The sequence below is a fragment of the Oryctolagus cuniculus genome, chromosome 19, assembly GCF_051225735.1.
Source record: "Oryctolagus cuniculus isolate XC-2025 breed Fujian yellow rabbit chromosome 19, ASM5122573v1, whole genome shotgun sequence".
In the NCBI taxonomy this organism is placed as follows: domain Eukaryota; kingdom Metazoa; phylum Chordata; class Mammalia; order Lagomorpha; family Leporidae; genus Oryctolagus; species Oryctolagus cuniculus.
In genome coordinates, this window is record NC_142885.1 from 15,084,385 (window position 1) to 15,109,037 (window position 24,653).

General features: G+C 40.8%; 1 protein-coding gene and 1 long non-coding RNA gene across 8 annotated transcripts in view; both read right to left on the minus strand.

Annotated features, from left to right (window-relative positions):
* LOC149120360 (uncharacterized) overlaps window positions 1-18,270 on the minus strand; it is a 57,347-nt gene extending 39,077 nt beyond the window's left edge. Inside the window, exon 1 of the long non-coding RNA XR_016225566.1 lies at window positions 131-18,270. This is a non-coding gene — a long non-coding RNA (uncharacterized LOC149120360). The remainder of the gene's footprint in view (window positions 1-130) is intronic.
* Window positions 1-24,653, minus strand: part of AUTS2 (activator of transcription and developmental regulator AUTS2) — a 1,250,408-nt gene that overhangs the window by 1,214,675 nt on the left and 11,080 nt on the right. The window lies entirely within an intron of this gene.

Genomic DNA, 24,653 nt, shown 5'->3' on the forward strand with positions numbered 1-24,653 from the left:
AGCAGCAGCAAATGTTTGGTTTTGTAAATTACAGCGACAGAGGCTTTCCAATTCACTGCTGATTCATGACAGATTTCCCTGCCAAGGCTTGATTTGTTAACATCCCCTCCTCCTTTCCCAGTTTAAGTACCTCCTCTGGCAGAGAAAATGATGCATTTCCATTCTCTCTCGGCTTAATCCTTAAGACTTCAGTTCTGAGATGAACGAATCAGTGCCAAGTGTCTGAGAGACAAGATGCTGAATTAGAGCCTGGAACATGAATCCATGGTACCCTCTGGTACTGCAGGACTGCAGAATTCATTTCAGCTTTCCTAGTAAAATCCACCCCATATACACACCCCACCGCTGCTTTCCCTCCCAGATCCTCTGTTTACGAAATATCCACTTACTGTAATGAAACATTACCAGTCTAGGTCTAACTAACTGGAGACCATATCATTACTCTCAGACACATTTTCAGACATCACAAAACACCTTTTCCAGATCCTTTAAACAGACAGGCAGTTTTTGTTTGCTGTTTGTTGGAGAGGTGGTGGAGTCCAAGAGTAAGCAAACAATGAGTATCTTCCTTAAGGATATCACTTAAGTGACTTGAAATGTAAACTTATATATCCCAAATGACTGAACTCTATACCCGTTTTGATTAGCAAACACACAGGGGCAAACTACAATAGGGAAAATGCCAAAGTGCTTTTTTTTTTTTTAATTACCTTAACTTAAAGAGCTCAAACCATGAGAAGAGACCAGGAGGACTGGTAAGATTAGCTTGTTCCAGTTCAACACACATGGAGAACACGGAACTAAGTACTAAGTAAACAGCACCCAAACTGACTTCTTTAAAAAAAAAATTGCAAGCAGATCTAGACTTTGAAGCATGACTACATTAACTCAGAAAACTTTGCCCTACAAATCATATAATCATAGTCTCTTTGGGATAAATCCCAAAGGTCACTAATACTCAATGTTAAGCTCCATTACAATAATCCAAAACAGCCATAAGTGGGCCTGTCTGAACACCTTCAGCAACTGAATTCAAGACCCTCAGACAGCAAAGCACTATTAGAAAACAATCCTTCTTACAGAGAATGCCAAATTGTCTTCAAAGGGAGTAGTGGTGACCATGGGGAACTAAATCTCTCTTCCTGAAATCAACTCTAAACACTTTAAGACAGCCACAAATGACCCTGAACCACCTCTTCCAGAAGCTAAGCATTCCCAAGTCCACTTCTCACACAGAGAGGTTAGTGACAAATCCCTTCACAGTCTGGATCCCTCTCTCTCAAGCTTACAAGTCGATTCTCGAGATAACCACTGACAGTCACCAGCACACTGAAAGCCTCCAATGTCCCCTTACCCAACTTCAGCTGTTAGGACTGTACTTGACTGGGACCTATGGAGGGCAACACCCACCTGTTAAGCAGATGAATCCCTCTCATGTAATCAAGTCTATGGTGAAATCTCCTTCCTTTTTAAAAGCAGTAACTATCCAAAAACAATAAACTCCTAGAAGACAAGGGAAAAGCTCCTGGATGTTGGCCTTGGCTATGAAGCTCAGGCAACAAAAATAAAAATAACAAATGAGAGTATATTGAGCTAAAAATCTTGTGCACAATAGTAACTTTTATCAGTACAGCAAATGAAACAGTAAAATGAAAAACAGCAGCCAATGGATTGGGAAAAAAAATTGCAAACAATACATACATATATATATGTTTATATACATATATACGGTTAATATGTCCAAAATCACAAAAAACTCATACAACTCAACAGTAGAAAAACAACCCAGTTTTAAAAATGGACACAAGATCTGAAAAAAAATTTCTCCAAAGACATGAAAATCAGCAACAGGTTTATGAAAAGGTGCTCAACATCTTTAATCATCAGGGAAATGAAACCTGAAACATCATGAGAGAAAATCTCCCACCAGTTAGGATTACTTATCAAAAAAAAACAAATTCATACTCTGGTTTCTCTTCGGAGTGTTTAAAACCTTATTTAAAAAATCAAATTGGCAAGACTGAGAAAAAAGAGAACTCTTCTACATTGTTGACGGAAATGTACATTGGTATAGCCATAGTAGAAAACTGTATGGAGGTCTCCAAAGAAAATGAAAACATTCATAGAATGACTATAAGTATCCAACAATCTTTTTTCTGGATATATACCCAAAGGAAAGAAATTGCCACCTCATAGAGATAACTAAGCATCCACGTTCATTACAGCATTGTGCACAATGTTGAGTCAAGACATACAAACAATCTAAGTGTCCATGAACAAATAAATGGATAGAGAAACTGCAGCAAATACATGAGGATATGTCAATAAATTGGTGGAAATGGAATTAAAAGATAAGTTTTATTTGGTTGGGTCCCGACATAATTTTGTCATAATGTGCATTTTCTATGAAATTCTTGGAACTCCTAATATATAATCAAATATTATTCATCCCTAAAAGAACAAGATGAGAATAGATAATATTATAAGTGAAGTGAGCCAAACACAGCAAGTAAAACATCACATCATCTCACATACAGTATATACAAAGAACAAAACAGTGGCTACTGGGGCAAGGGTATGAAGGAACAGGGAGGAAATGGGAAGGTGTAACTCACAGCAGCAGGTAAGTAGGATTAACAAGTCTAGAAATCTAATAGCTACAACATGAGAGTTACAGGTGATAACCCTGACCTAGGCATTCAAGCTGAATGCGTAGATTCTAACTGCAAACACACACACACACACACACACACACACACACACAGAGGATGCCTATGTGAGACGACATATGCTACTCCAAGGATACACAATAAAAAATAATTTTTAAAAAGCAGTAAGTAAAAAGCCTCTCAAAAATAAAATGTCACTCTACCATAAAATTATTTTTGTAACTATGGAATTTCAAATACTTAAGCTTTTAAAGAACTAGAAAATACAAGCACATAAGAAAATAAAGAAAAAAAATGCCTGCCTAAGGAAAGATCTGATAACCCATTTTCACATTTTTACTTTTCTAAGTATGTATCAAGTTTTAATTCCAGATAAATTCCATCTTCTAGACTCTCAGGAATCAAAGACAAGACCAATCAACAAATCCAATTAATCAAATATTTACTGAGTGTCCACAGGAACACATAATCACAGTCTAGCAAGCTGCAATCAACTTGGGCAGATAAAATACACACTTTAAAGATAATGAGTAACACACTTATGTAAAAGTTCAAAATAAGTGATAAAACATTTAACCAACCTAAAAAGACATTACAAAAAGGAAATATATTCAAATAAATGGCAAAAGAATTTTACCCATTAATAACATTTAATTTCATTGACTTCCTTCTTCTTTAAAACCAACCCAATCCTAAAACACGGCAATACCAGACCAACAATAATTGAAAATTGCTTTTCCCCAAATAAACGTGAATTCACTGGGTGTATCAGAGAGGAGAAAGAATATGTATCAGGAGGGAAGGACTTGTGCTGAGATTCACTTAGTTATCCTTAGGGATAAAAATACCATATATATAAGATTCTAGTATTTTGCAAATAAAACTTTCTGTAGCAGTTAAAGACAGACTTCCCTAATATCCAATTCTGTTTCGTGGTTAACGGTGTTATTCAGAGATTTTAGGAGATAAGAAGCAACATATCAGCCGTACAGCTGCTAAAGTTATTTTGGAATTAAGCAATTCAGTGGACATGCTGGGGCTAGAATGCAACAAAAAATAAGACAATTAGTATTCCTGTATATCCATGGTGTGAATACTGTCATCCATAATTTGGCTAATTATACGCTGTAAGAACACTGGAGTGAACCTTGCCTATGCTGTTCTATTTAACAAGTTCCTCCACCAGGCTGACCACGGGGCTATTTCACTGTCAGCAGCTCCTTAACACTAATTTTATACAGTTCACCAAATATTTTCTATATCCCTTGGCCTTGTTTTGGTCATGACCCAAGTGTTACATTATTTTTTTTTCTTTTTAAATATTTTAAGCAGCGCAGAAAACAGGTGCAAGTCTCAAACTGTTATTGCCTCTCAAAAGGTCAAATACATTGTAAGTGGCAACAGAGACACTGCCTTCTTCCACTGCTCCCAGAACAGCTGTGAAAGCTTGAGGCTTTGGTTCTTAACCTTTTATGGGTCACTGACCCCTCAGAGAAATCTGATGAAAGCAAGAACAAGGTGTGTACACAAAAATCTTCTGCCTATGACTTCTGAAATTTGTGAACTCTTTAAAGCTCAACCCCAAGCTAAAAACTGTTAAGCTAGCACAGGAAACACACAGGGCTGGGATTAGGTTCTAATTCCAGTTTCAATGCCCAAGTTTTTTTTTCTTTTGCTTTTTAAAAATGTTTCTTTGTATTTGAGAGAACACGTTCCTATCTACAGGTTTGTTCCCCAAATGCCCACAGCTGCTGGAGCAGAGTTGCTAAAGCCAGGAGCCAAGAACTTAATCCAGGTCACCTACATAGGTGACAGGAATACAACTATTGGAGCCCTTGCTGCTGCCTCCCAAGGACTGTATTAGCAGAAAGCTGAAATTAGAAGCCAGAGCCAACTACAGAATTCAGGCACTCTGATAATGGGTTTCCAGCATCTTAACCACTATTAGAATTGCTAGGTAAAGCCCACCCTTACATCCAGCTTTTAAGATGAACATCACCCTATGTGTGAATTCTGACCCAATCAAGATACATGTACATGGACAAATGGATTAAAAAACACAGTTTTGTCATTCTCTATTTCAGTGGTTTCCAAATCTAATTAATCATAGAATTGCTTGAGATGTTCTTCAGAATAGATTTCTGGGTCCCATACTCGGAGAGTTTCAGATTCAGTAGGTCTTGAGTGGCACCCAGTAATCTCCGATTTTTATAAAGTTCCATGATGATTAGAGAAACACCCATATAGCTCAGCTCAATGGGGAAAAAAATATCAAATTTCCCTAATGTGTTGTTAAAAATGGATATACACATCTGTGCGTAGGGCAAATGAAAACAGGGAAAGGAAGTTGTCTCAACTGCTCCAATTGGGTCTGACAAATTGTTAAGTACCAGAGTTTACAATCCTCATACTAAGAAAATCTGATTCATGTGTTAGTGGTTTGCTTCTTTTGTTTTTGCTAAAGGTCACACTGATTCACAAGCAGGCGTTTACTTGTGGCCAGTTTACAGCAAGATTTTTAGCACGGCTGCCTGTGAGATGTCCACACTGTCGGCTGCACAGCTTCACCTAACTAACCTTCCTGACAAGTTCTGACTCCACAGACCCAAATCACAAAACAGGAATGAATATACTGTAATTTAAAAGAAGTTTCTGACTTGGATAAAATTTTGCCTCATGATAAAAACATGCTCTTAGCAGAATGTGTTGGCATACAATGCTTTCAAGCCTCTAAATTATGCTCAATCTGAGGCATGCATTTGCAGCACTTGGGATGCCACTTGGGATACCCATATCCCATTCGGGAGTGCCTGGGTATGAGTCCAGCTCAGCTCCCAATTCTAGCTTCCTGCTGATGTGCACCCTAGGGTGCTGTAATGATTCATTCTCATGCGCACGCCCTCTCTCTCTCTCTCTTTCTCCCCTTCTGTTGCCATTTAAATAAATAAAAAATTTAAAATAAATAATGCCTAATTTGTAAAACCTGCTGGGCTTAACCCACCTACAACTTCCTCTTTCCTACAATACCAAAATTTAAAATACTTTGTTCCCCTTCTCATTTCTATTTCCTAATGCTCGTTCCTGTCATCCTCCACACAACTACGTGGCAGGTATCCCAGAACCCTGCGCGATACAAAGCCAACACCATAGCCAGATCCCCTGCCCTCATGTTTATCACAGCCTGCTGTTTGCAAGTATTTTAGCAATTTACTTCATGAAAATGCCCAATTCATTACTGAATCCCCTACACCTACTGGGTCAAATGATAACCTGGTGAGTCTGGAGAAAGAATCAGGACTATAGTTTCTAAGGAGAAATGGGGCACATCTCATTATGATGATATCTTCCTAATCCTCAACAATACAGTAACTAGCTGGAAAGACCCAGGGCCCAGGGAGCTAAGAGGCTGGAGTTCCAGCTGAGGCCTGAAACTTTCCTAAGTGCCCTCTGGTCTGAACCAATTAGTAAGAATCTCATCTACATATGGTTAAAAATTTAGATAATTTAGAAGTATTATCTTCAAAATCAACTCTGAGGAGAGGCAGAAGTATAGCTTCATATTACAAACAATCAAACATGCTCAGAAAAGTTAGGCAAGGTAGTAAATAGTGAGCCCAGGACTGCCAGAGCGGTCTGAGTCTAAATCACACAAGAATTTCATAGTTTACAGATGATGTTTCTTCCAAACTCTAACACTGTGTAAGACCTTGGCATGTGTTATAGATCTTGAGGCCTTAGAGTAAAATGCCCTGCTTGAAGTCGTGAAAAGGCATAGAAGAGCTACCTCAAAATTTTCAGTCCAAACGAAGCTCACTGTGAACCCCATCAGCTTATCACATATTCCCTCTCTTTTCCTATGAGATGGAGAGAACAGCTGATGAGTCTTTCTCAAAGGGTTCTGATAAAAGATACAAATCAAAATGAAATGGTTTGGGGCCGGCACTGTGGCACAGCAGGTAAAGCTGCCACCTTCAGTGCCAGCATCCCATACAGGTGCCAGTTCGAATCCCGGCTGCTCCACTTTCGATCCAGCTCTCTGCTATGGCCCGGGAAAGCAGCAGAAGATGGCCCAAGTCCTTGGACCCCTGCACCCACATGGAAAGACCCAGAGGAGGCTCCTGGCTCCTGGCTTCAGATTGGCACAGTTCCAGCCATTGCAGCCAATTGGGAAGTGAACCAACAGATGGAAGACCTCTCTGTCTCTCTGCCTCTCCTTCTCTCTCTGTGTAACTCTTTCAAATAAATAAATCTTTTTCAAAATGAAATGGTTTGCACAAACACAATTAAGAGTTTCAGGGAGATCTGTGAACATCTCAGTGCCTTATTTTCCATACCTGTAAAATGAGGATAACTAAAGCGGCAACTTCACAGTTACAATAGTAAACAGTGCCTGGGATATAGCAAATGTTCAGCAACTGTTTATTATCATCATTATAAACTTCCTCTAAATTCAGCTCTCAAGGATGGGCACTGTGGCACAGCAGGTGAAGCCGCCACTCCATGTCCTATGTCGGAGTGCCTGGATTGGAGTTCTGCCTCCGGTTCCTACCCAGCTTCCTGCTAATGTGCATCCTGGGGGGCACCTGGCTCCCTGCCTCTCACCTGGGAGACCCACATGTAGTTCTTGGTTGTCGCCAGCATTGGGGAAGTGTACCAGCAGATGAAATTTATCTCTATCCTCCCCCCTCTCCCCTTCATCACTCTGCCTTTTAAATAAAAATAAATAATAAACTATAAAGTCAACAGTCAGTGACCCAGTATCTTAGAAATAAACAAGTTCACCATTGCTAAAAACTGCACAAAACATTTTAAAAATGTCCTTCTCACACACAATCTGTTTGCAGATACAGTTCTTCAACTAAGAATTAAAAATCAAATTAAAAAATACCCTCTCTCCATGGTCTAATTTACCCTCCACAAACCCACACTCCAAGCACACTTCAATTAACGAGTAGTCACTGTCCAGGACCAGCTCTCCAGACAGCCTTTCACACCTCTGGAGAATGTGCATAAACAGTCTTCTTGCTTCTGAGAATAAGCATTTGTAAATGCCCTTTGTAATCTTTTGACAGTGGTGTTACATAAGCAGACATTACTGTAGGAATTATAAATTAAGTAGGTGGTTACACATGACAGTACAAGAAATGCCTGAAACATCTTTCTGCTTCTCAGCATCCAATGAAATACAAACATCATCCCTCCTAAGACTTCAGCTATACCAACAAAAACAATCTCCACCATGATTATGTTCTTTATGTACTATATTCCGTCATAAGCACTCTACAGTCGTAACTCACACAACCCTCATGACAACCCTAGAATGGATGCATTACTGTCATTTCACTGTATAAAGAAACTGAGATGGGGTGGGTGTTGCATGGCAGCAGGTTAAGCTGCCACTTGGGACATGCACATCCCATATCAGGGTGCTAAGCAGAGTCCCAGGAACTCTGCTTTTGATCAAGTTTCCTGCTAATACATCCTGTGAGGCAGCAGATAATGGCGCAAGTACTTGGGTCCCTGCCACCCAGGCTCCTGGCTTCAGGCTGGCCCAGCTGCTAGCTGTTGCAGGCGTTTATAGAGTGAACCAACAGGATGAAAGATCACTATTTTCACTTACTTGATAGACAGATAAAACATTCAAAAAAAAAAAAAGGAAGAAAGAAATTGAGATAAAAGCTCACACAGCTAATCAAGTGGCAAAACTGGGGTGTGAACCCAAGTAATGGGGCTCCAGGAACCTGTTCTTCTGGCCCATCCCAAAAGCAAGGTTTCCCATAGGATATCTGGGCCTCCGGAAAGTAAGCTCCCTTTTCATAACCACCCATCCCCACAGTCAACACCACCACTTTCAACATTTCACTAAAGCACCTGGAGGAACTGCTCTGCTAACCCAGAATCTCTGTGCAAACAGGACCCTTGCCCTATTCTGCACTTATATAATTCCCCCATCCCTTCCAAGCACAATGTTGGTGCTCAAAAAAGGGATACATTAATTAATTAAATGGCTATTATCACTGAACATCTCTCTCATGTTTCAAGGAAACTTGAGTTTTTTCTAATACTTATTACATTGCACTTTAATATTAACCTGCATTTAGGGGTTAATGTTTTGCTTTTGTTTTCTTCCTAAGCAAAACTAATCTTATTTTCTCTGCTCAGGCAATACATTTCATTAATTACTAATTCAACAGACCAAAGAAAAACAGGCTATTCAGCTGTCAGATCACACAAGACCTTTTTAATACTTCAGTCTTGTGGAAATTTTTTAAGTAGAATTTTTTTTAAGATCCCATTTCTGTTTTAATGACTTAAAAAAGAAACTGCCCTTATGGGGGAAAAGAGCATATAAAAGGTAATAAACATTTAATGATCCAATAATTGGTTATATCAGAGCAATCACTGTTCAGTAATTAACTTCTCTTTCAGCTTGTTCACTTGATATTTGGAGAACCTTTGATAGGCCTGGAATTATCCATAATATTTATATAATAAGTTAAACCTTATTGAGGAGCCTAAAACACAACAAGGTTTCTAGTCATCCATGCTTATCTCAGCAACTTTCCAGCATGGATTTTTTTGTTTTTGTTTTTGGCAGGCAGAGTGGACAGTGAGAGAGACAGAGAGAAAGGTCTTCCTTTTGCCATTGGTTCACCCTCCAATGGCCGCTACGGCTGGCGCGCTGCGGCCAGCACACCGCACTAATCTTAAGGCAGGAGCCAGGTGCTTATCCTGGTCTCCCATGGGGTGCAGGGCCCAAGCACTTGGGCCATCCTCCACTGCCTTCCCAAGCCACAGCAGAGAGCTGGCCTGGAAGAGGGGCAACCAGGACAGAATCCGGTGCCCCGACCGGGACTAGAACCCGGTATGCCGGCGCCACTAAGTGGAGGATTAGCCTATTGAGCTGTGGCGCCGGCCCAGCATGGACTTTTAAAAAGCCAAGTGATTAGCAAACCCAAAAGCACCCCAAAGCCCTCAGCAATGGAGACAGCACCAAAGTGACAGAAATGGCATTAATGAGTGTTAAACTTTGGGGGCTGTGACCACAGCAACAAGGAGGAATTAAAGGAAAACATAAAGAAACTTAGAGCGTCAAAGATAGAAAAAAAAAAAAAAACACTAAATCGCACCACCAGTAAAGAATACAGTGAACAGCTGGTATGTTGTTACTATGCAAAATTGAAATTAAACTCAGGTTAATGTCATTTCCAACTAATTACCCACAGTCAGTCGGAAGACACACACACTACGAGATTTCACTTTACCTACTCCAACAGCCTTCCGTGCCTGTGTCTCTGTCATCCACAGGTTCCAAGATTCCTTACATTTTTTTTTTAATGTCATAGCTACACAGGAGCACCCATCTCATTTCTGTAGGGGTTCCTCCTCTCCTTAGCAGATGTTAGGAGCTGCTAACATTTCAACACCTCCCTTCAGCCACACTTCTCTCTGCATGCCACTTCCTTCACACCAAAATAATGTTCACAGCCCTTCTGTACAACCCTAACTTCCTATGTTACACTGTCATTCTTTCTTCCCCTACTCCCCAGCTCCCTGTGCTGGAGCCTTCTCTAATGCCTTGTATGAAAAGGAAAGTAACGGTCACTTCACACATAATGTATAAATCACTCCTTAATACTGAGGTGCTTGACAGCTGACATGCAAAGGATTATAAATAACACTTGCTAAACTGGTCATTTTTTTTTAATCCAAGTGTTGTTTTAACCAGTCCTCCACCCTTGCCCAAAAAAAGAAAGGAAACCTGCTAGCAACACCGTGGCTGGAATTCCTATCATTCTGCTCAAACAGTTAGGGTCTCTTCAGCAACTGACATTTGAAAGCAGCTTGTAAATAAACACAAGGAGACTATGTCTCATAGAGGGCTCTGTGGTTTCCACGCCTGACAGCAGACACAGAACTACTTCAAGGCCAGAAGCACCCTTTTTCCTATAAAAGAGAAGCAAGCTAATTTGAAAGACCTTCCTGAGTCCACTTCTGCTAAGAGTTGAAGGGCAGAGACAAAGGTCCGACAACCCCAAAGCAAGAAAGAATCTTCTCATCTAAATCACTTGGGCTCTCCTATTATCCGTACACCTTGGGCACTGCCCCAACGGCACGCCGCACCAAAGAGCATGACACCACCCTCCTGCTTCACACGCGCCTGAAAGCGGAGGTCAGATAATTTATCTGTTACTGGCACCTTTGAGAATCTGCGTGGTAGAGAGAAGGGGCGGGGGTGGGGGGCAGAGGGGAGAGAACAGGCAGTAGTTTCTCTGCTACTAACGGACGGATAACTGCCGAGTGCCATAACAGATTTCAGTTCCTTTGTGCACGCAGGAATATTTATTTAATCAATGTACTGTAACAAAACAAGCCTCTGGTGTACTTTTGGGAAGATGGAAAGCCATTCAGAGCAGGGTGATTGGAGTCTTGTCACCTATTTAGTTGATGGTGGAGATCACCACGATGGGGGAGTGTGAGGAGAGGCGAGGAAGGGGAGCAGCTCTTAACAGTCACCGAGCACCCACGCCTGCCAGCAAAGTACAGATGTGCAGCTGCTGGCACAGTTATTAGTCATCACTGCCACGGGCTGTGGACAGCTCTCTCCTCGCACCTGCATATGGCTCAAGTGCAGGGTTTGTCCCGAGTCCCCTGACCATAAAGCATCCCTTTCCAAAGAAAACACACAGACATGCTGCTGTTTGATACAGCTGGAACTTCTCTCACTAATAGTTTAGGGTTTCTTCCATTCCAGAAATAATGGAGGGTGGGGAGGAGAAACCTCAGGAAAACTTCATTACCTTTGCTTTTAAATGCTAAGAATGCAAGAGAACAGAGGGGAGATTATTCTAGGGTGGACAGAGAGAAGAACTTCTTTTATTTTTGTTAACCTTAAAGTACTTTTCGGCATGTGCCAGATAAAGACACATGCTGACTGAGACAGGTTCACTAAGTTCCGGGGGCAGTAATGACAAGACTCATTTGTTTACAAGAGTCATAACTGCCAGGCCTGCATATCTGTCCTGGTGCATTTTTCAAGACTATTGTGAGAATATTTTCAGCGAATGAGATTTCAGAAAAGATATGTCTTAGAGCATAATCCTGATATATGCTACGAGCATTAGGAGACGTTACTGTCGGGAACTGATTTAAGTCTGAATCAAAACATATATAACACAAACATAACATTACCAAAAACTTACAAACCTGAGAGTAATTAACAAGCACCTAGCACAAAAAATACAAAGTGCTTTTTTCATCTGTTCCTTATATTAGTTCATCAACCTTTACTTACACCTCTAATTTCTTGGGATTTGGTGGAAGAGGAAATCTGAGAAATAAAAGAAAAATCAAATGTTGTAGGCAATGTTCTATTTCTTTGCCTGGGTACTGGTTATATGGGTGTTCACTCTGTGATAATTCATTGGGCTACATACACTACTTTTTTCAGGTTGTGTTCTATTTCAAAATAAGTAAGATTTTAAAGCCAAACATCCATCAGTGGTTTGTTTTCAGAAATGGTTTGGTAGCACAGAAATTAATTTCCTTTTCTTAAAGATTTATTTATTTGAGGTTCAAGTCCTGGCTGCTCCACTTCTTAAAAAAAAAAAAAAAAAAAAAAAAAAAAAAGATTTATTTACTTGAAAGAGTTACAGAAAAAGATCTTCCATCCACTGGTTCACTCCCCAGATGGCCTCAACAGCTAGAGCTGAGCTGGTCTGGTCAAAAGCCAGGAGACAGGAGCTTCTTCTGGGTCTCCCACATGGGTGCAGGGACCCAACCATTAACACCATCTTCCACTGCTTTTCCCAGGCCACTAGTAAGGAGCTGGACTAGAAATAGAGCAGCCAGGAATCAAACCAATGCCTATATGGGATGCTGGTGTGGGAGGCAGTAGCTTTACTCACTAGGCCACAATGCGAGACCCAAAATTAATCACTTTAAACCACCACCCTTACCTCTGCCCCAAGGAAACACTCAAAAAATATTTTCTAAAACAGTGATTCCAAAACTTCTGTACAGAGACTTGTAGTAAAAGAACTCCTCGGGATTCTGGTGTTTTGTTTTGTTTTGCTTTGTTTTTTAAAGATATTCCAAAGCCACATAACAAGGTTTAACTTTTAGCAGATCAAGAACAGGGCCCAGGAATCTGTATGTTTAACAAGCTACCGGAAGTGCAGATGTGCGACTGGGTTCAGACACCACTGTATAAGATAAGAACTTTTTATTCCCAACAGTCTGAAACCATAAAATCCCAATTCTCCTTACCCAACGTGGGTGACAAAAAGTGTAATTATTTATAAAAGTTTTGCAGTAAGGAGAAAACTAACTGAAATGGTATTCTCTCACCATATATAAAAATATTTGGCCAAGGCTTTCATGAATATTTTTCTCACAGCTACAATCTCTCTCCTAAAAGGAAGCTGATATGTTATAATCACTACGTAACTCCTACTGGGAATCCTATCCTGCAAATTTTAAGAATAGAAACTGTGAAATCAAATTACTTGCCTGTGGCCACATGCGATTCCGGGTCATGGGCAAAATCTGAACATGTGCTTTTCCACAGAATAGGCTGGGAGTCCTTTTTTATTTTCATTATCATTATTGTGTGGTTGAGAGTTTGACGACCAGCCCAAAGTCATTTTAGCTACAAACTCAAAAAGATCAACTTGAGCCCACAGTTTCTAACCCCACACAAAACTACCCATTACATCGCAGGTTGACATTAAGGGTTACAATGAATCCACATTTCCCCTTTCAAATTCATATTCTCTAGTTTAGATAACCACATTAGTCAGAGTTGGAAGCTAGAAAGTAAAATCTTACTCTCGGAAAGAGTGTAAGTGTCTTGGAGACAAATTCAAAGGTAGAAAGAGCACCACCCCGGGCTCTTTTATCTGAAAGCACAGCAAGCCTGTTGGATAATTTGTTTTAGAATACCAGAGCACTTGTTTTTAAACAAAGCATTAGCCCAGGAAAGAGGTTATAACAAAAGGAATCCCGGGACCAAAAGAAAAGAACAAACAAAAACAAGCCAGAATGTGGGAGACTCTAAAACACTAAGAATTAAGGTGATTCTTTCTTCTGCCTCTTAAAATCTTATTTGCCAGACAATAGCAAAAGAAGGCTCACACTTAGCCTTTTTTGTTTTTTTTTAAGATTTAATTTGGTTGTATCCAAATGAAAGAACAACAAACACACACACACACACACACACACACACACACACAAAACCAAAACAAATGCCCTTCTGTGAATCCACTGATCATGAAAAACTCAGGTCTGAAAGTGGGTATTTTATTTCTTCTAAATACTCTGCTTCCACTTTTTAAGTAAGCCTGCCAAAGACTAGAAAGACATCTTTAGGAGTAGGTCAGATAACCCCACAGGCAAATTAGTTAAGTTTCTAAAATGTCTACCTCCTTCCTCTCTAGGGCAACATCATGCAGTATCCAGCTATTTTAATAGAGAGCATCCACAGGAGTGCAGGTGACACAAATTAAGTTTATACATTTTTAGTTCAGTTAAATCTTTAAAATATTTCTAATGGAAGGAATATAGAGCAGTGGGAAAAGCAATGACCTATATATTAAGAAACCCAGGTTCTACATCCTTTTCCTACCACCAACTCACTAAGTCATGCAGAACAATTACATAATTTCAGCTCTGTTTTCTCTTCTATAAAAGGGTGCCAACCTAAGTATATGATCACCTCTGAGACAGCCATAGAAAAGTTGACAGTGAGTGGGGTGGGGGAGAAAAGTGAAAACAACATCAGGGCAAAACACAAGGCACTTCAAGGAGCATTATTTAGTGCCATTACGTGGTGCTTCAAGTCAGGGTCTGGAACAAGAATGTATGGGCTGACCTTGGGCAAAAACTCTTCTATAAAATAGGGATCATAAGACTGCCTAACTCATAGGCACACTGTGTAGTGATTACATGACTTGATTTAATCTATTCAAACAATATCTGGCACATAGCAAGCACTCCATAAACGCCAGTTATTATCATCATCAGTGCATCAATACTGTGCTGATGGTGAAGACAATGTTGACAAATAAGTAAGCATTTCCATATCCTGTTATTTCTCATCAAAGGAGAAACAAACAGATCTTTTAACTACCTAACAAGAGGGTCTGTTGCAATCTTCACTTTCTGTGAACCCTCAGCAGCCCTCACCCTTATCCCCAAATCTGAAAGTGCAGGCAAAGGCACAAGCACAAGAATCAGTATTCACCTGCATACACAGTCCCTAAATATCCACACATGGCAAAGCCCAGGAGGGGGAACAGGCATTTGATGTAGCAGTTAGGATGCTGTCTGGGACTCTCCACCACCACCACCACCTGTATCTCATATCTGAGTGCCTAGCTGAGTCCCATTCAACTTCTGTGCTTCTGATTCAGCTTCCAGGTGCCATTAATGCACACCGTGGAGAGCTGCAGGTGATGATTCAATTAGTTGGATCCCTGCCACTCACACAGGAGACCCAAACTGAGTTCCAGGCTCCTGGCTTCCACCTGAGCCAGCCCTAACTGTGGCAGGCATTTAGAGAATGAACCAGAAGATGGAAGACAGATGGAAGACATCTCTCTCTCTCTCTCTCTCTCTCTCTCTCTCTCTCTCTCTAATTAAATGAAAATAAAGAAAAATAGGGGCTGGGGCTGTGGCACACTGGGTTAAAGCCCTGGCCTGAAGCGCAAGCATCCCATATGGGCGCCGGTTCTGGTCCAGTTGCTCCTCTTCTGATCCAGCTCTCTGCTATGGCCTGGGAGGGCAGTAGAGGATGGCCAAGGTCCTTGGGCCCCTGCACCCACGTGGGAGACCCGAAGAGGCTCCTGGTTCCTGGCTTCAGATAGGCGCAGCTCCAGCCATTGTGGCCATCTGGGGAGTGAGCCAGCGGATAAAGACCTCTCTCTGTCTCTGCCTCTCTCTGTAACTCTTTCAAATAAATAAATTTTTTAAAAAAGAGAAAAATAAATTTTTAAGATCTGTCTTAGGAATCCAAATGCTGATGGAGCAACAGATTCTTGCTTTTTAATTATTTTAGATTATTCTTTTTAAGAGCTCAAAAATAAACAGAAATCCTTACATGGTGGAATTTTTTCCTCCTCATTAATCAACAACCATATCTGATGAAGATGATAATTCAGAAAAGAACTCATATCAACCACCACATTCTTCCTTTATTTAATCCAAAATCTCTAACGAACGTTTCTTTTTCAGTAATTTTTTCCCTCCAAACTATCCTTTCTCAAGATCCATTTTATTTTCAAATCCAAAAACCCCTCTGAGATAGCCCTCTATCCAGGAGTCCAGTGGTACTCACCTGTGCCCAATTCCCTATGGACAACTACAACAGATTTAAGCTTCACCCTGATTGTCTTTCCAATGAAAGTAACCTGATAACCCTATCCAATAGAAAGCCCTCAAATAAAACTTTAATTTTCTGCACTCTCTTTCCTCAAGTTTATGAGCCCACACATGGATTAAGGGATTCCACTTCAAGCCAAAAAGGAATCAAGTGTCACTATTTCTTCAGCATCTCCCTTAAGAGTAAACTGTAGCTATACCTCATTTTCATCACATTAAACTGTGAATAAAGTAAAATTCAACCAATTCCAAAAGTCTCTGAAAACCTCAATGTTCCAGTGTTTAACCCGTTTTAAAGAAACACAATGAGGAAGTCATTTGTAATCCCAAATTTTCAGAATAAAAAAATACCTAATTTAAGCTAAATTGGGCAAAAACAAAAACAAAAAATGCTTCCCTAATTGCCAAATGGTCCCTTTTGATGGGAGTGCTACAAGGAGCTCAACTCATTCAGAATTAGGCTCTGCTTAATCCGCAGTTGACACGCTGTAGTATCATGATTAAGGATGTATACGTGGAGAAGTAACCATTCTGGTGGCAGGGCACACTTTACTGTACATTTTACCATGCATCTTACTGACAACACTGTGATGCAGGCCAACATGGCCCCAACTACCATGCCACACCTCAGAGACTTCCTGTAAAGATGAGGGACACAGGCTTTCTAAATGAAATCCTATGTCCCCACTAATTTCCAAGGTAATTCTATACCTTCCCCTTACCCCCAGTACTTCTGAAAGTCTCATTCCCCTCTAAGTACTGGATGCTTCAAAGCAAACATGTAAATGTGTCTCCAACTTGTCTATGTGATGACAGGAGAAAAGGAAGATGAGAGGAACTCTCCAGGTACATAACCCTTCGGAATCTTGGACAGCCACACTACATTAAAATGTGCAACAACAAATGAAAAACAAAGGCCAGGAGTGCCACTCACTAACCACTTGGGCTCAGTACCAGGCACCTGAGAGAACCCAGTGAAGAAAAACGGACACACCCTTCAAAGAGTGGGTCTCTACCCTGACTGCACAATAGAATCCCTGGGGAGCTTTCAGAACTTCCGCCCCTCCCCCTGGGGTATGGGGACTTTTTAAAAGCTCCCCTGGGTATTCTAATGTATGGCCACCTTTGAGAATTACATGCTCTAAAGCTTAGCATTGACTGGGATCCTCCTAAGAATGAATACACACACACACACAAAAAAAACTACATTTTCTTTAAGGAAACCTTTAAGGTTTTTTAAGGATGTTTGTGGGTACACCTGTGTTGGTAATGTTATGCTATATACTATTACATACTTATAAAACATTTCATAGTCATATATACACTGATATACATATAAACACATTTTTATCCAGATAGATTTTAAAGCATGCTCACAGTATATTGGTTTTCAAAAGCACAAGTACTAAAGACATGATTTTCCTTCCCCATGGATTAGACACTGGAGGTATATGGGGCGATTACTTCACTGGAGGAAAAAGTCAAGACCAATTCAATTAAGTCTGCTTACTTGAAAATGCTGACCTGCACTCTGTAATATATTTCACAGTACAGGTCCTAAAAAATACTGTAGTCAAAGTCAGCTCAGCAAGACCAAAGGTATCTGCTTCACCAGCAATCCACCTAAAAGCAGCAGAGTTGCCAGGACTGAGCCAGATGCTGCGATATCCTGCACATAACCAAATATTTACAGTCACAGTAGTGGGTTGTGACATGACAATACCACTCTCAGGGCTCAGCTCCAGAATCATCTCAAAACGGGGATGTGGGAAGCATATTCCAAGTAAGGTTTATCCAGAAAAGTCCACATCCCTCCTCTTCATCAAAGAGGCAGTGCAGGCGAGAGATTCACATGGGCTGGGTTCAAATGCTGACTCCCCAACTTCCTTTCTTTCCTAACCTCCTTTCTTAACTCCCCTGAACCTCAGTTACCTCATATCTGAAATAATAATAATATTGTTACCTACTTCACAGGGTGGTTAAATGTGATAACCAATGGAAAGCTCTGGGCAAAAGGAATGTCACAACCAATAAGCTTGTGATAAATGTAAGCAGTTGCTGTCCTTAAAATTATTACCCAGAGTGGGCATTTGGAGTAGAGATTCAGACACCAGTTAAGACGCCTGCATTCCACAGCAGACTGCCTGGGTTTGCTTCCTATTCTGTTCCTTTCTGATTACAACTTTCTGGACTATGAACCCTGGGGCAGCAGGTGACATTCAAGTACTATGAGTCCCTGTCACCCAGGGTCTTGAACTTAGTTCCAGCTTCTAGACTTAGTTCCAGCTCTGGCACCTGACATTTTGGTCATCTGGGAAGTGAACCAGCAGAAGGGAGCATGTTTCTTTTTCTCCCTCTCTCTCCCTACAACCCTCACTATTAGGTAAATAAATAAAACAAATTATTACCCAAATGGTAGGGGATTCTGACACTTAAAGAACAAAGCTGTTTCCCAGTTTGTGGTGATTGGGTATTGAAACTCTATATATTCTTTTTTTTTTCATTAGCTCAGATTTTATCTTTTTTTATTTAATAAATGTAAATTTACAAAGTACAACTTTTGCATTGTTGTGGCTTTTTCCCCCATAACCTCCCTCCCACCCGCAGCCATCCCATCTCCCACTCCCTTTCCCATCCCACTCTTCATCAAGATTCATTTTCAATTATCTTTATATACAGAAGATCAACTTAGTATATACTAAGCAAAGATTTCAACAGACTGCACCCACACAACCACACAAGATATAGAGTACTGTTCGACTAGTAGTTTTAAGGTTAATTCTCATAATACAATACATTAAGGACAGAGATCCTATGTGGGTAGCAGGTGCACAGTGACTCCCGTTGTTGATTTAACAATTGACACTCTTACTTATGACGTCAGTAATCACCTGAGGCTCTTGCCATGAGCTGTCAAGGCTATGGAAGCCTCTTGAGTTCACCAACGCTGAACTTATTTCAAGGCCATATCACAGTGGAGGTTCCTTCCTCCCTTCAGAGAAAGGTGCCTCCTTCTTTGATGGCCCGTTCTTTCTGCTGGGATCTCATTCACCAAGATCTCATTCACCAGGTTGTTTTTGCCACAGTGTCTTGGCTTTCCATGCCTGCGAGACTCTCATGGGCCTTTTAGCCAGATCCAAATGCCCCAAGCGTTGATTCTGAGGCAAGAGTGCTGAAACTCTATATATTCTGGAAGCCAGTCTTTGGGAAGAAACATACCCATAAACAGGAAAGAAGACACAAATCTTCCAGGCTCCAAAGAGGTAACTCATTTGTCCTACAGTCTGGAATGGTGGCAGTAAGGTACAACAGGAAGCTACCATGAAATATATAACATGTAAGTTCTAGATCTAGTCTTGTTTGAATACCAACTGGGTAACCTTGGGGGAATTCAAAAATAATTTCTCAGTCTGGAAATGGGGGTGGGAGGTTGGAGAGCTGCTGTTAGCTGTGTATAGGATTCTCACCACTCAGGTTTGAAAGTCAAAGAAAGTTCTTGGAGGTCCCTGCCCTATCTTTGACCCTCTCTTCCTCACTGGTTCATTCTAGGCCCCCTGGCTTCCTGTAGCTACTCACACCAAACCACTCCTTCCTCAAAACCTTCACACTTGCTCTTCCTTCTCCTTGAATGCTCTTCCCCTGACTGTTCACATTTCTGGCTCTTTCACTTCCTTTAGGTTTTTGCCCAAATTATCACCTCCTTAGAGAAGTCTCACCAAAAGCAGCCTCTATAAAATAGCACATAAGCACACACATACCACATTCTGCTTTATAAAACCCCTGCTCTACTCAATATATCTATGTGTCTATTTATTGATAATATAGCCCTTCCTCTGCTAGAATGTAAACTCCAGCAGAGCAGATACCTGTTTCTCTTATTAGCTACAGTACTGCTGTGTCTGGAACAGTGAAGCTGTCAACAAACAGTCTTTTCTTTTTCTTCCCAAAGATCTTATCCTAAAGCGTAACACAGGCAAAGGTGGAATTCTTCTGCTTCAATGAGACTGGGACCTCCCTTCAGCTTTCCCTTTTTTTGGTGCCCAAAACCACAGCCCAAAATGATGTCTGAAGTCTCTTACCTCTCTAAAAGTCCCTAAGTCCACATTATTTTTGTCACAGTCCAAAGAGAAACATTACATTTGATGAGTGATTGCATTCTGTAATTTCACTTACTATTCACTGACAGGTGAAAAAAAAAAAAGACTCTGAAAATTCAAAGCATACCACATCCCAGACTGTTATATCCCTAATATTTACACAACCAGATAGAGCATGCCTATCTAGATAGCTGGAAAATATTTCCAACTGTACACAGTGGGAAGGGAGGGTGGGGGAAGCAATCTCTTCCCATGCTTTGAGCCTCTAAAGTGCAATAATCTCACTGCTTCTGGGGGTGGCGGGTTTGGGACTCACGTAGAGGCAGACACTGTACAGTGTAGAATGTAAAGCTGAGCCACCTGGTGGCTTCCTAACTCTGCTACTTAGACTCTAAATAAAATAATCCCTGCCTTTACCCTCCTTTGGGCTCACATGCAGGAAAACAAAGGTTAAGGCAGTATCCTAGAAAAGAACTCTGGGGGTCTGTGCTGTGGTGCAGCAGGCTAAGCCAGTGCTTGTGATGCCAGCATCCCATATGGGCATGGGTTCAAGTCATGACTGTTCCATTTCTAATTCAGCTCCCTGCTAACGTGCCTGGGAAAGCAGCGGAAGACAGTCCAAGTGTTTGGGCTCCTGCACCCACAGGGAAGACTCAGATGAAGCTCCTGGTTTAGGCTGGACCCAGCAGTAGCTGTTGTGACCATTTGGGGAGTAAACCAGCGGATGGAAGGTGTGTGTGTGCGTGTGTGTCTAACTTTGCCTTTCAAATAAATAAGACTTTACAAAGAAAAGAATTCTGCACAAAGCACAAATAACTGAAGAAACACTTGAGAAGCCAAATGTCTACAATACTGTGACAGGGACTTAGGCAAAATTAAACAAACTCTCACAATTGCAAGAAAAATATAAAACATACTCAGCAAACAAAATCTTTGCAAATCTCTGTTATCCAGTCTAACAGCACTGCACTGAGCAAGAATCGTCGGTTGAAAGTATGGTGACCCATCCTCTAACACTGTAATCTAATCCTTAAACTAAAGACAATTTAAAGCCTGTGCATGTCCATATGTTTCCTAATGACGCCATGGCTGTCAGCATGCTACAGGAGTGCTTCTTGGAAGATGGAAGTAATGACAAAGCACATCATTGGGAAGGCAATTATATGCAGTACTAACCATTTTACAATGGCCATATGGGCTGTATTTCAACAGTGTAATTTCCCAATCAGGCTGAGCACACATATCTCTTTGTCCCTAAACTCAGGTACACCACACTAAAACGAAAGAAGAGTACAACCGAAATATGGGCAGCAGATGCAGAAATCCATAACAAAAACATTAAAGTAATGCTCATCTGTAGACAGTAAGTAGAGGGCACCCACTGTCCTGAAGGGAAACTGACACTCAGCTCTGCCAGTTCATCTTTACACCCTGCTTCCTTAATCAAAAACATCACAACAGGGCTATTACAAATCACCAAGGGGCAAGGAACAACACAGGAAAAAGTTAGAAACAAACAGTTCCTACCTAAGAGTTTACAACTTGAGACAGGCCCTAGAGGTAATATAAAACTTGTATTTTATAAATACATAAAATTAAAGCATAAGAGATCACCTTTAAAACTCTGGACTTTAAGGTGTGGTTCCTATTACACTAGACTTTTATAGATACAGTTAAATTTCAAAGGACATACTTTGTGTTGGGTCTCCCCTACAATTATAATCTATAAAGATAAAAATCTACTGTATTTCCATTTTGGATATGCAAAAGGATATCTGTGCTTATGGAGTTATTTAGAGAGAGAGGAAAGGATTCTTAGATGTGAACCAATCCCCACGCCTCTTCAAAAGGAAAGAGCCTCTTCAGAAAAGTGTTCAGCTTAACTGATCTTCATATTCACCTAGAAATGTCTTTAAAATATGTATGTGTTTTAAAACTATATCCCAGTCCTTTCAAAGGATGGTCATCAGCCAGGCCTAAATACGTCTGGAGGCCCCTGTTAGTACTCTAAATGCAGGTGGGATTTCCATAAGAAGCAAATCTAACAGTCACATTCATTAGCATACCCTTTGTAGCATAAACAAACCTCAACAGGGTGGAGTGGGGAATGGGGAAGAACAATTTGCAAATGCACTCAGAATAATGAAAGGAAACAATGACAGAGGAAATAATGGACTATTTGTCACCAGGTAACTTCAAGATACAGATATCAAGAAAAGCAAAGAGCTATTTAGTATGGTCTTTCACCAAGAAGAATGAAGTGCCTATTAGTCTAAAAAAGAAAAGAAAAGAAAAGAAAAAGAAACCTAGCTCTAGCAATAAGGTCTCTTTTGTTGCAGAATAGATTCTTAAGAGAAGTGCCACTTCCTGAAATAGTTTAAAAGCAGACAAGATAAAATGCGTAGGAATCCACAGCAGAATTAGGCTTATAAGCACAGGAACCTGGGAAAGGGTGCCAATTCCTTCTCCAACTTGACACTTGTGCTCCAGAAGGCTGTCTGAAAAACTCAATGAGGTAAGTACGTGCAGGGGTTCAAAAGAGGGACTGGTAACACGGTAGACTTCAACTCTACCTAAGTAGTATCATCTGGCAAAATGTCAGATTTCAATACGAAAAGGATTGAAAAGACTGGTGGCATAGGAGGAAACAACAAATATGCTACAGATAAACCATACAGTTTGGCAGCCACCAAACTATAAGCTTTAGCTTTTAAAAAGAAAATAAAGGACTTCCCCAAAGATGGCAAGATACTGTCCCCTCTGGAATTTCTATTATTACACCTGGAAAATCCTTTGTAACCAAAACTAATTTTCAGCTGCAACAAGAAACAAATGTGATCTACTAGAGACCCATTTGGGATTCTCCGACAAAATGAAATGAAATGAAAGAGTACAAAGGTGGGTGTTTGGCCTTGTGGTTAGGACACAGAGACAGCAGGTGCTGGCTTAAGTACTTGGGTCTTTGCCACTCACAGGAAAGACTTGGATTGAGTTCCTAGTTCCCAGTTTGGGTTTTGCCTCCAGCCCAGGCAGTTGTGGGTTTTTGGGGGAGTAAATTAGAAGATTTTTCCCCTCCATCCCCTCTCTGTCTCTCAAAGAACAGTATAAAGGGGTGAGGAGCCCACGCTTCCACGTGAGGTAGAAACTGCTGCATTTCCTGCCTCTCATACAGATCTTGGAAAGATTTAACTTCTCTGAGCTTCAGTTTCTTCAACTGTAAAACACAGGTATCAGGCCTGTTTTCATGCAATGGTTTTACGAAACAGTGCAAAAGTGCAAGCACAGAGCCTAGCACGGAGCAAATACCAGTAAAAAGCATCCTCATGTCCAAAAATTTTTTTTCATGGAATTTTTGTGGAAACAGGTCAACTGTAAAAAAACATAGCCTGAGTACCTACTACACGTGGATTACCAAGTGAAGAAAACAGTAATTCTGAGAGGCTCAAATATGCCTAGAAGACTTCTGTAGTAGGGAGAGCAGGAAGGCTAAAGGCAGAAAACACAGGGAAATCAAACAATACATTAGAACAGGGAGAAAAGTCCCCTCCAAGGTTCCAGGCATAACTCCCAAGTGACACACGGTATGCCATTACACAGCATGTAACAGACCAAGAAAAAATTAACAGTACTTGAACTTTCCACCAGAACATAAAGAAAACATGAAGCACATCATGTCATGACTAACACTTCAAAAACAAACAAACAAAAAAAAACAACTCCTTTAGGTTGGCTCTAAAAGCTCAATCCAAGGGAAAATCATTTCAGAAAGGTGAAATTCTCCCAAAGCCAAGAAATACAGCATTTCTTTGACCTAATACATGTCTTGTTGTTTTTTGTTTTGTTTGTTTGTTTTTGACAGGCAGAGTGGACAGTGAGAGAGAGAGAGACAGAGAGAAAGGTCTTCCTTTACCGTTGGTTCACCCTCCAATGGCCGCTGCAGCCGGCGCACCGCGCTGATGCGAAGCCTGAAGCCAGGTGCTTATCCTGGTCTCCCATGGGGTGCAGGGCCCAAGCACTTGGGCCATCCTCCACTGCACTCCTGGGCCACAGCAGAGAGCTGGACTGGAAGAGGGACGACCAGGACTAGAACCCAGTGTGCCGGCGCCGCAAGGCGGAGGATTAGCCTATTGAGCCGCAGTGCCGGCCTGACTTAATACATGTCAACATTATCAATAATGTACTACCATTATGGTTATTCTTGTTATATGCGATTCTGGAAACAGGTAACAGCTGCAGTTAAAATTAGTTCTGGGTTTGAAATGTGATAGAAAGGATGGTTTTACTGGATAAGTTTCAATCACTCAAAAGTGAAAAGCTACTTTGCCAAGATATTTTACAATTAAAAAATTATTAAGGGGTTAGGAGTGGGACAGACATACTGAGTTAAAATTTTTTATACTATCTTTCAACACTGTGTAAAACTACTTTTGAACTGTTCCTGGATTAAATTATGCTTCGATATTTAAAAACAGTTATATTCCTTCAACTGATGGTGACCTGGACCAAA